Raw genomic sequence first — 12,316 nt, 5'->3', positions numbered from 1 at the left:
TGGAGCTCCCAGTGGCGAGCGACAAGGCGCAGTAGAAGCAAGAGCCCTGGAGCCAGGCGTGCTGGAGACAGAGCGAAGCGGTTCCTGAGAATCGTGGGGCGCTGCAACACTAGACTGGTGAGTCTGCACCGAGGGAACCAGCGGACAGATGGCCTACACCCGACTCTTGAAGGCAGAGCTGGTGGGGCTGTGCAGAGAGAGGGGCTTGCCTGTGCAGAAAGCAACCAAGGCCCAGCTGATTGCCCAGCTGAAAGAGAATGACCAGCCACGGGGCCAGGACCTTGTCCCCAGGGGAAGCAGCCAGACCCCTCCTGAGAGCGAGTCAGGCTCTGAGAGGGGGAGGAGCGCTGGAACCCACCGGAGAGATGAGACAGCTTCCCCCAGGAGGCCTGCAAGCCGTAGCCCATCTAGGGCAGAGGCCAGCCGAGCAGAGCTGCGGTGGCTGGAGATCCAGCTGCAGATGAAGGAATTAGAAGCAGAGGACCGAGAGAGGGACCGCCAGGACTGAGAGAAGGATCGCCAGGACCGAGAGAGGCAGCGACAGCATGAGCTGGCCATGGCAGAGCGGAGAACCAGCGGGGCCCTGGTTGCGCCAAGAGCGGATGGGCCCCAGAGTCCCGGGGCTGCCAGGCGCTTGGAGAGGCTCGTGGTGGCCCAATTGAAGGACATGGGCAACATAGACGGGTTCCTCAGCTCCTTTAAGAGGACCTGTGGACTGCAACGGGTCGCCCCAGCTGACTGGCTGCAGGAGCTCATCCCCGCACTGAACCAGGAGGCGGCCGGAGTGCTCAGTCAGCTGGAGGACCTTCAGCCAGGGGATTACAGCCGAGTCAAGGAGGCCCTGCTGCACAAGTTTGGGCTGACCCCCGAGATGTACAGGAAGAAGTTCCGGAGGGTGCAGAAGGAGCCACGGGAGACGTATGTGGATCTGGCCTCCCGCCTGGCACAATACTGCCGCAAGTGGGTGTCTGGAGTCGGAGCCCAGACCGCAGAGGAGCTGCTCAAGCTGGTCATGATGGAGCAGTTCTATGAAGTGTGCCCACCCAAACTGAGGCTGTGGCTCAAGGACCGAAGATCAGAGACCCCTCAGGAGGCCGGGAGGCTGGCGGATGAGTTCACGGAGAGCCGGTCTGGGTGTGAACGGGAGTCCTGGAGAGAAAGGGAATTGCGCAGAGACTGGATCTCGGCTGAGCGACGGAGGGAGTCAACTATGAGGCGAGCCCAAGGAACAGGTCGTTTGTGCCCCAGAGAACCAGCCAGGGCCTGGACAGAGACAGCCCAAAGCCTAACTTGCCATCGCTGTGGGCAAAAAGGCCACAAGAGGGCTCAGTGCATCAGGTCCCAGGACCGGGGACTTTCCAGGGTTAACTGGCTGGGGCTGGAGGAAGGGCAGGCTGCCCCAGAGGCAGGGGCTGGCAGGTAAACCTCAGCTCAGAGAGAGGGGAAGGATGCTCAGTGCACCTCCCCTGGGAGGTCTGATTCTCAGGAGGCGGATTTCTCCGTGTACCGGGTGGGGGCAGGACGGCCCCTGCGGAGCGAGTGCCTCATACCTCTGGAGGTGGATGGTAGGAAGGTGACAGGCTTCTGGGACACGGGGGCGAAGGTGACGCTGGCCCGATCCGATATAGTGGCCCCAGAGCGGATACTACCCCACACCCAGCTGACCCTGAAGGACATAGATGGGTCCCCGTTTAAGGTGCCTGTAGCCCGGGTGCATCTGAAATGGGGAGCCAAGGAAGGTCTCAAGGAAGTGGGGGTGCACCCGCACTTGCCCACGGAGGTGCTGATGGGGAATGACCTAGAGGAGTGGCCCCATGAATCCCAGCGGGCTCTAGTCACTACCTGGAGCCAGAGCCAGTGGGGGGCTGACAACCTGGGTCCAGGGAAGGGCTCCCAGCAGAGTCCTCAGGGTCCCATCCCAGTGGACATGGGGTCCAGCCAGGCTGGGACTCCGGACCTAGCCAAAGGTGGGGGACAGGTCCCGATCCCTGCCTCAGCAGCTGAATTTCAGGCTGAGGTGCAGGCAGACCCCTCCTTGCAGAGGCTGAGGGACCAGGCTGGCCTCCGTGCAGCTCAGCCCCTGGGGAGAGGTGGCCAGGAGAGATTCCTGTGGGAGCGGGGATTCCTGTTCCGTGAATGGCTTCCCCCCAGGAAGGTGAGGGCATGGGGGGTCCAGCGGCAGCTGGTCATCCCCCGAAAGTATTGCCTCAAGCTGCTGTATTTGGCCCACGACGTCCCTGTTGCGGGCCACCGGGGAATCCGGAGCACCTGGCTGAGGCTGCTCCAACACTTCTTCTGGCCGGGGATGTTTGCAGCCGTGTAGCGGTACTGCAGGTCCTGTGACTCCTGCCAGAGGGGCGGGAAGACCCAGGACAGGAGGAAAGCGGTTTGGGGGTCCCTACCCCGTATGGAGGAGCCTCTGGGCTCGCTGAGAGTTATGGGAAGCCCCCCCTGGATGGAGCATCGGGTGTGGGAGCCGCCCTGGCTGTCCAGAGAAGGCTCTCTGGGCTCATGGCCCCGGCCCGAGAGACCCTGGCCAGAGATCAAGGCCAGAGGAAGGGTGGGTGTGACCCCCGAGGACAGGCCTGTGCCAGTCCCCCCGGAGCGGTGCAGCGAGTGGACAGAGGGAAGCCAGCTCATGTGGGACCTCGCCGCGGCCGGCCAGAGTCAAGGGGAGCACCCATGTCCCCAGGGCGGGTTCCCACACAGAGGAACCGAACTTCCCTAGGTCATGAGCGGAGTGACCCTGCTCAGTTCGCTCTCGGAGGGGGGAGAACTGTGACGTAGTGGGGGGGAACTTGCTGGTTTCTATGGGTCTGTGGTAACCCCACTGGCTGCCGTCGGTACCACAGCCCATAAGAACAGGGATGGGTCATTATGCAAAGGGATCTCTCAACCGGTCCGACCAGCCATCCCCCATGGGGAGAAACAAAGGAAGGTGGATGCTGCCCTGGCTGGGGGCAGGGCTGGAGGAGGGTTAGTTAGTTTCTGTCTGGAAAGCAGGGAAGAAGGAGCTGGGGAGGGGGTTGGGACTCCCCCTTCTTAAGGGGGGCACTGAGGCTTCTTCGCTTCTGTAACCTGGTGACATCTGTGCTGTGCTGTATTCTGGGGAGGCAATAAACTCCCTCTATTCTACTGGCTGGCGGAGTCTGTCCATGCCACTACGGGGGGCAGGAGGCGGGGGACCCCAACGCGCCGTCACAGCATGCGTTCTTAGCTGGTTGTATGTGAGAACGTATCCTGATCTGAGCACTGCTGTTCAGGTTAAACCTTGACCTAAAAAGCACCCAGCATCAAACTAGTCAGCTAGCGTTTCCAGCACTCAGGGCAAAGGGGCTGTCCCATTCAGTCCCTTGATATATTGGCAAGCCTAACTTGATAGGTTTCAGCTTTACAATCCAAGTGGCCTCAGGACAAATTGATTGCCCTCCTTTTCGCACTCAGTGTGATCGGGACCGGGTAGACCCAAAGGAAGTGGGCATAAAAATATTCCTGAAATAATTGCTGATTCTCAGAACGGGCTTTCTGAGCTGTGCTGGGGTGGTGATGAGATTCATGTGCCTATAGTTTGTGCACTTCAAAGAGCACATCAGCATGGGCATTGGGTGCAGCCTCCCTTTGGGGAGGCCAGCCCATGTCACCACCCCTTGCACCCATACTTTATCCCCACATGGCTGGAGCCCCGAGCTGCCCCCTCTGCCTGCAGCTGGAGCCTAAGACCCCTGCCTCTCCATGTTTTGAGCTCTGACCCCCTTTCCCCATCACCTGGAAGAGCCCTGAGGCACCTCCGTGCCCCCCCCCCCCCCCATGGCTGGAGGAGTCCCAGGCCATCTAGAACCCGAGAAGTACAAATATGGTCGTGCCCTCTGGTACCCCACATCTGCAAGAGATACCTAGCTGGTACGGGATACTGGAAAGATGTGGGTATGCCAGATGGCCCACCCCTACCCCACAGGATACGGGAGATTACTGAGAATGCAGAAAGTGTCGGATGGCAGCGCCTGCGCCAGGGACGTTGAGCCTCCCTTGGCCTGTAATACCTGCCACTCATGGACATGGGAACCTAACCCAGAAAAGGCTCTTTGGTGCTTCTGCAGGGCCTGGTTGACTCAGGGCAGATTCCTGGCCACTAAGCTGGGATGCTCGGGCAGAGTTCCTGGTGGAGATCCGGACTTCATGGAGAAGCTGGGACGTTCTTCTCCCCAAATAACAATGTCGTAGGTGGAGTCATTGTCCTCGTTGGGGGACTTGGCTCAGCCCCGTTGCCGGGGTTAGGCAACCGCATCCTCCTTTGGCAAAAGGCGATTCATCTGCACACTGTGCTAGAACAGGGGTGGGCAAAAGGGCCCCCGGGGGTGGATCCGGCCCATGGAGGCCTTGCTGCTCCCCCGCCTTCTCCGCTCTGCCCCTGCCCTGCGGGGGCCTTAACTGGCCGCTCCTGCCTGCCAGGAGCACGTGGTGCTTTGAAGTGCAGCACACTGCTCACGGGGCGGGGGGAGAGAGAGCGGAGGAGGCTTTGCGCTCTCATCCCCAGGCCAGTCAGGGCTTGGGGGCGGGGGAGCTGCGTGAAGCTTCCTTCACCTTGCCCCAGCCCTGAGAGGAGCCCATGGCACTTCAAAGCACCACGTGCTCCTGGCAGGGTGGGAGGAGGCGTCCCTGATTGGCCTGCAGGTGGGGGAGCATGCCAAGCCTCTTCCGAGCTATGGGTCCCTAGTGGGAAGGGGGGCAAAGGGGCTCCCCCATCCCCGACCAATCACCCTTCTGGGGTGGCCCAGGGCTAATTCCAACATTTTTGAAGTGGCCCCCGGGCAAAAATTATTGCCCACCCCTGTGCTAGAATATGCAACTGGCCCAGCTGAAATCCCGTTGGGACTCCCTTCAAAACCTCCCCCTGCCAACACCAGCTCCCCTAGGGACGGAGCGGGCCCTGGCATTAGGGAAGCAGGGTAACGGGCCTCCTGAAGGTAGGGAGGTGGGGTGGGTTCTGGAGCAGCCTAGGGGATTTGCCTGGGGACCGCAGGCTGGTGAGCTTGAGTCCTGCCCACCCTTGGAGCAGCCAGGGCGCGGTTTCCCCAGGGATGGAGCGAGCGCCAGTGTGGTGAACGCAGCCCACCCCATTGTGGCTTGCTGCACTTTTCAGTGTCTGCACAGAGGAGGGGAACCTTCCCAAGAGCAGCGTCTGGACATTGAAACCTGAATGCAGCCAAACAGTGCTCCTTTCAGGACTGACCCTGGAGCCACACATGCAGTGGAAATCAGGTATGCTTTGAACATCTGCCCAGTGCATTTCCATAGCCCTGTGTACAAGGGAGCATGACACGTATGTGAGGTGATTGTGTGTTGTGTGGGCCAGCTATGTCAAGAGTTCTGTAATAGTGTTGGTGCTGTGTTCCCCGGAGCAGAAACGCGCACAAATCCCAGGTGTATGGATGATTGTATAGGCCTGAAATTCCTCGCATGATGACAAACATGGCAGCAGAAAGATAGCAGGTGCTGGCTGAGACACCTGCTCTGTTGTCATTCTGCACCAGGCTGCTCCCCAAAGTCACCCCCACAAACTTCCTCCACTTGCAGTCCCAGGATTTGAAAACTTCGGTGGCTCAGCCAGAGGTCCGGGGTCTATTTTGGTGGGCGGCGGTGGTCCCGTGGCCTGGCGGCGTGTGGGAAGTCAGATAGATGATCACCATGGTCCATCCTGGTCTCACCGTCCAGGAGTGGCTGTGCCGTAGCAGCGCTGGAGGGATCGCTGCTTCCATTGCCGACCTGTGCAGAGTTGCTCTTACCCCTCATCCCGTGTGGCAGTGGCGCGATGGGGATATGAGGTGGCCAGCTGTAGGTGCGGTGCAGAACCCGCCCCCCCCCCCCCCCCCCCCCCCCGACTGAGCTCCCTTCCAGGGGGCAGAGCCCGGAATCCCCACAGGAGCCTCTCACGGCCTTTCCTTCTCAGCACTTCCCTCCAGCCACTTGCCCCGGTGGGGTGGCGCCCCTGGGCCGCCAGCCCCGCCCATGCTGTTGGGCGACCACTTAGGCCGAAGCTCAAAGTCTTGCTTGCTGCAGGCCAGAGTTGCACGGAGTTCACCTGGGCCCGTTGGTGAGCAGCCCTGCACCGTGCGCCGTGCTGGCCTGCTTAGCAGCTGTTCCCGCTGGCACTGCTTCCTGGTGAGCTAGTCCTTGTGGGAACGAAGGGGTAAGGGCCAAGCAGCTGGAGCTGAGCCAGGGCTTTTGGAAGGCCTGTCCCAGGGGCTCACAGCAGCACATTGGCTGTCTCTCCAGGCCCACTTCGCCTGTGCCCAGCCACCCTGCAAAACGCTTGTGCTCGTACCCACGCCACAGCAGGATGTGAGCACTGACCCCCTCCTTAGCAGGGTCCTTAGGCCGGGTCATGTGGGGTGGATGGAGGAGGGGCTGGGGCTGGCCCTCCCGCAGAGCCGCGCTGGGTGCACTACACAGTCACACCGTCCCTGTCTGCGTGGGGAAGTGCTGCCGGGCAGGGCTCCAAGGAATCGTGTTGGCTTCCCCGGCAGAGGCTCGAGTCAGCAAATTTTCAGAGGCGCCCCAGATGTTTGAACCCCACTCTCATTGCTGCCAAAAAGACCTGGCACAAGGGTTATGTTCACATGGACAACGTGCATTTGTCTCTAACCTCGCTCTTGAGCACGCTCAACCGCTGTAGCCAGAACACCCTCGCGGTATTCGGTCTGCAGACGCTGGCCGGCCTGGCTATTGCACCCGAATGGCTCCAGGTGCCGCAAAGTTATAAACAACCCCAACCCGTGGGAAAGGACAGGCCAGCTTGGCTACAGGTGTCGCTGCCTGCTCCACCCACAGCAATGGGGGGGTGAAGGAAGGGTAGGCCTGGCACCTGTGTTCACCCTCTGTCCGAGCACCCAAAGGGGGGAGGGGGGGTCAGTGAAAGGTCAAAATGGTGAAAAGGATTTCCTGACCGAGAGCAAACTTGCCCCTCGCTGAGGGACCCTGAGCTCACCCTCCCTGCCTGGTTACGTGCAGGTTCGGCTCTTTCCGCTGTGAGACGTTACATAGCACTCGCTGGCTAGCTATGATTAAGAGCAGTTCACACCAACGCAGACCAAGAAGGGTTAAATATTCTGCCAGCCCGTTGAACTGGCCCAGTGCAGAAACACGCCTCTCGGCTGAGGAGTACGCAGACACTTAGGCCGCTCTCGCGCACAGGAAAATCGGTCCCTTAGTCTGTGGTGTCCTTACCGGAGCCGTTCCATTGCCACGCAGTCTGCACTTGCTGTTCAAGCGTGTTGGAAATGCTAGCTAGTTTCTAGCGGCAAGTGTATTAGCTGGTTATTATCTTTTCAAACCAGCAAAATACTGCTCTATTTTTATGTATGCCAAGAATAAAAAGATGATGCACAGTTTTTAATATAGTTTAATACAGCAGATACTGGGGGAAATTGCTTACTTTGGCACAAGTATAGATTTTAAAAAAATACCCAATATTGATTAAAGACATTTTAATCTCCTGCTTGCTGCTCTGATTAGGTACGTAAGTCAGCACCTTTTTAAAATGCTTGTCTAATGCTAAAGAGGCAACATGCTATTTATCCTTTTTATATAACACCTATGCAACAAAACAATTAGTACAATCAACATTTGTATTGTAAAACAATCAAAATATAAAGATTCTGTCAATCAAAAATCTATTTTCTAAGTCACCATTATGTGCAAGATTATCCACTTTCATTTATTTCAAGTTAACATGTACCTAGAATAGATTAATTGAATTAAGCCACAATGCAATATAAGTATTATATCTTTTTTAAAAGTACAGTTTTGGTTTGAATTTTGATTTTTCCAGTTCATTGGCTATCGACCAGTTCAGCTGTTTGTTGCTGTTGGCAATACAGCCGTCTGGCATAGCAGGCTACGTTTTTGTAGGACTAATTGCTGATAAGTGAGGTCATGATTTTACACAAAAGGTTGAAAGTGCTGGGGCCCGTTATTACCCAAAGAGCCATCTATGTTCTGCAGTTGTCACGTTGTTGATAAACTGCTAGCAACCCTGTTTTAAAAAGACTGAACCCTGATCATTGACACTCAGTGGCAATTTCTAGTTAAAACTTTGGTTCGTCATCACATCAAACAGTCACAGGCAACCACGCATGTTAGCCAATGAGTGTGGGTCCAAGGTAAATCAGCACAGAAAGATAAGCTCCCCCTTCACCTTGTGCCAGGGTCAGGCTGACACCCTGCCGTTAGGTCCTGCTGGAGCTGGCCTGTATCCATGTTACTGTGTCCATGTGCCTCGCGCTCTTACCTGCGGGGAGTGTCTTCCACTTACAAGCAGTGCAGGGGCTCTTCATAGGGAAAAGGCAACACGCCGTGTTGTTAGGAATTGTTGTGTGGGTCGATTTATTTTAGATCCAAAGGAAACCAGGGCATGTCAAGGCTGCTTAACCACTTCCTTGTTTATTGCAGGCTTTAAGCAGTTAATACAGTTGTTTAAGTTTTACAAGCCTTAAAGACAATTACTGTACAATTTAAACCTTAAATACTATAAATTCGAAAGCAATGAATACAGTGCAAAGCAATTACAATAAGATCTACTCTATACAATAACAAAGCCTAGCTCACTTACTCTTCAACCATATGCAACCTACAGTGCCAGGCAGGAGGTCATGGGTTCATCTGTTGCCACCCATAGGAACGCCGCCACTGACATAGCCGGTGTCAAGGGCCTAATCACTTCTAGTTACCTCGAGCAGGATGTGTGGGTTGATCCTGCCCATCAGTTGTTCTTACTAAACCCAATTTATAGCAGAGAGCGACTTGGTCATTCTATTGATATTTACTGATTGTTTACACATTGTGTAGGGTACGTCAAATGCCCAATGCCCCTATTTGGGGTACATCCTGCTACGTGCGCACTTGACAGTTTTATGACTGTGTCCGTACTTTTTTGCTTATCAGAAATAAGTACTGGTACAAGCTGCTTGTCCTGTGTTCTTGACGTGGTCTCAAGTACCAGGCTTAATCTGCATTGTGATGCAAAACAGTTCCTGACTCTCGGGCCCTGCCTGCGTGCTTTGGCGCACCAGATTTGACAGGCCAGAAATCCACACTTGGACAAGGCAGACGACACCATTTATTGCCAAGGCAGGGTAGTGCAGGCTCCCTCATGCTTCCACCTTCGACCAAGTGGAGTCTGCAGCGCTAAAACATTTGGTCAGGAATGTACCAACTTAACTGCTCTTCGATACGAGCCACACACGAAACCACTTGACATATAGGCTACGTCTACACTGGCATGATTTTCCGGAAATGCTTTTAACGGAAAAGTTTTCTGTTAAAAGCATTTTCGGAAAAGCACGTCTAGATTGGCAGGACGCTTTTCTGCAAAAGCACTTTTTGCGGAAAAGTGTGCGTGCCCAATCTAGACGCGGTTTTCCGCAAAAAAGCCCCGATTGCCTTTTTCCCGATCGGGGCTTTTTTGCGGAAAACAGTACTATGCTGTCTACACTGGCCCTTTTCCGCAGAAGTCTTTCAGAAAAAGACTTTTGCCCGAATGGGAGCAGCATAGTTTTTCCGGAAAAGCACTGATGATTTTACATGAGATTGTCAGTGCTTTTGCGGAAATTCAAGCGGCCAGTGTAGACAGCTGGCAAGTTTTTCCGCAAAAGCAGATGATTTTGCGGAAAAACTTGCCAGTCTAGACACAGCCATAGAGACCCAGAGTCAGCCATAAAACATCAAAACTGCTCTAGGTATACACAATAATACATAAGGTAGGTTAAAACACTTCAAAGCACGCTAGCTGTGAGTAACTATAGAATACCAATATTGCCCTGCTTCCTAGTCTATATCTGCTGCCAGCTTAAGCAACTATTTCTGATTGTGTATAATGATAACAGATGCCTGTCTTTCATATTGGTTACTTGCAAGGATTCACATACTAACCCAGGCAGTAGCCATCCCTGCCTCAATAGGCAGGCCTTTAAGATTTGCGGGAGCATTTAGAACACTGGTGGAGTGGCTAATCCTGGTGAAAATACAGTAAAACTCCATTAGTCCGGCATCCAATGCGTTGTTTTCCATTATTGCCCCTGCATGTGCTTCAAGAAGGGGACCCCGCCCCCGTGGTTTATCTGATATTCATATTCCATACCACTTGGCTTAACTGCCTAGTCTTTAAAATATTACCTCTACTAGCTTAAACTATTTCCATGCTAAGCCGTTACCATTCACAGAAATTTTAGTTTCCAGTGCCTGCACCTCTTTACTTGCTATACCGTTTATTTTTGTACCTACCCGCTCCAAGTTCTCCTTTACTTACAGGCTGCGTCTAGACTGGCAAGTTTTTCCGCAAAAGCAGCTGCTTTTGCAGAAAAACTTGCCAGCTGTCTACACTGGCCACTTGAATTTCCGCAAGAACACTGATGATCTCATGCAAGATGCTTTTGTGCAAGAGGGCCAGTGTAGACAACACGGTATTGTTTTGCGCAAAAAAGCCCCGATCGCGAAAATGGCGATTAGGGCTTTCTTGCGCAAAACAACGTCTAGATTGGCACAGACGCTTTTCCGCAAAAAGTGCTTTTGCAGAAAAGCGTCCGTGCCAATATAGACTCTCTTTTCCGCAAATGCTTTTAACGGAAAAAAGTTTCCGTTAAAAGCATTTGCGGAAAATAATGCTAGTCTAGACGTAGCCACCTAGTTTCAGAATCAACTTTAGCAGCTTGCTAAGCCCAGCAGGTTTGCCACAACAACCACGCCACCGCCTGATCCTTGGTTTTTAAGTGGTGACAGGAGGCGGAGGAGTAAGAAGAGGAAGAGGTCTGGTTAGAGAGTCATTGATTTTCCTGCTTACTATGGTATCTCCTCTTTTCCCAAAACAATACACAATAATGCTAGCATTGAGACAAACAACTCATAGACTTTAAGGTCGGAAGGGACCATTATGATCATCTAGTCTGACCCCCTGCACAGTGCAGGCCACAGAATCTCACCCACCCCTCTTAGAATAATCCTCTCACCTATATCTCAGATATTGAAGCCTTCAAATACTTTGAAGGCCCCAAGATGCAGAGAATCCATCAGCTGTAATCTGTGCCCCATGCTACAGAGGAAGGCAAAAAACCTCCAGGGTCTCTGCCAATCTACCCTGGAGGAAAATTCCTTCCCGACCCCAAATATGGCGATCAGCTAAACCCTGAGCATGTGGGCAAGACTCACCAGCCAGACATCCAGAAAGTTCTCTATAGTAACTCCTATCATCCCTCCATTGACGTATTTCCCACTGATAATGAATGGTCAATTAGTTACCAAGATCATGTTCTCAAACCATCCCCTTATCATAGAACTGGAAGAGACATCAGAAGGTCATCAAGTCCAGCCCCCTGCTCTAGGCAGGACCAATCCCATCTAAATATATATCAAACAACAAATATATATCAAACGCATGAGACACAACACAAGACACAACAACACGTTGTAAAACACAATTTTTGTCGTGACCATAAATCCATATTATTCTGATTGCTTTTCAGCTGGTACCAGCTCTTTCTGATGTTCTGAACGAGAAAAGAAAACATTTCTATCCCCTTGGTGGTGGCACATTATATCCTGAAATCCTTTTTTCTTTTACAGATATTCTTGCTCATTTCTCTCTTTGCTTTAAGTTACCCCAATATGTTCCTTTACTTTTGTTTTATAAGCAGACCAAATTTTAATAACTCACCCTCAACCCATAAAGGGAAAAAGTATCCCACTTACATTAATAAAGTGCTGTGTCTGTTTCATAGACTCATAGACTTTAAGGTCAGAAGGGACCATTATGATCATCTAGTCTGACCCCCTGCACAGTACAGGCCACAGAATCTCACCCACCCCTCCTAGAATAATCCTTTCACCTATATCTCAGATATTGAAGCCTTCAAATACTTTGAAGACCCCAAGATGCAGAGATCCTGCAGCTGTGATCTATGCCTCATGCTACAGAGGAAGGTGAAAAACCTCCAGGGTCTCTGCCAATCTACCCTGGAGGAAAATTCCTTCCCGACCCCAAATATGGCGATTAGCTAAACCCTGAGCATGAGGGCAAGACTCACCAGCCAGACACCCAGAAAGTTCTCTATAATAACTCCTATCATCCCTTCATTGACCTATTTCCCACTGATAATTATAGTTTCCTTATTATACTGAAGAAAAGATGTTTCCAGCTACCACTTCATCCTACTTAAAAGGTTTTCCTTTTCCAAAACAAATTCATATGCATTACACATTATGAAGTAACCCTGTAACAAACACTGAATTTATCCCAGGATTAAACAATAACATTGGCATACATTTC

This window comes from Pelodiscus sinensis, chromosome 12 (genome assembly GCF_052426305.1).
Source record: "Pelodiscus sinensis isolate ZL-2025 chromosome 12, ASM5242630v1, whole genome shotgun sequence".
Lineage (NCBI taxonomy): Eukaryota > Metazoa > Chordata > Testudines > Trionychidae > Pelodiscus > Pelodiscus sinensis.
The sequence above is the reverse complement of the archived record's forward strand: the minus strand, read 5'-3'. Positions refer to the sequence as shown.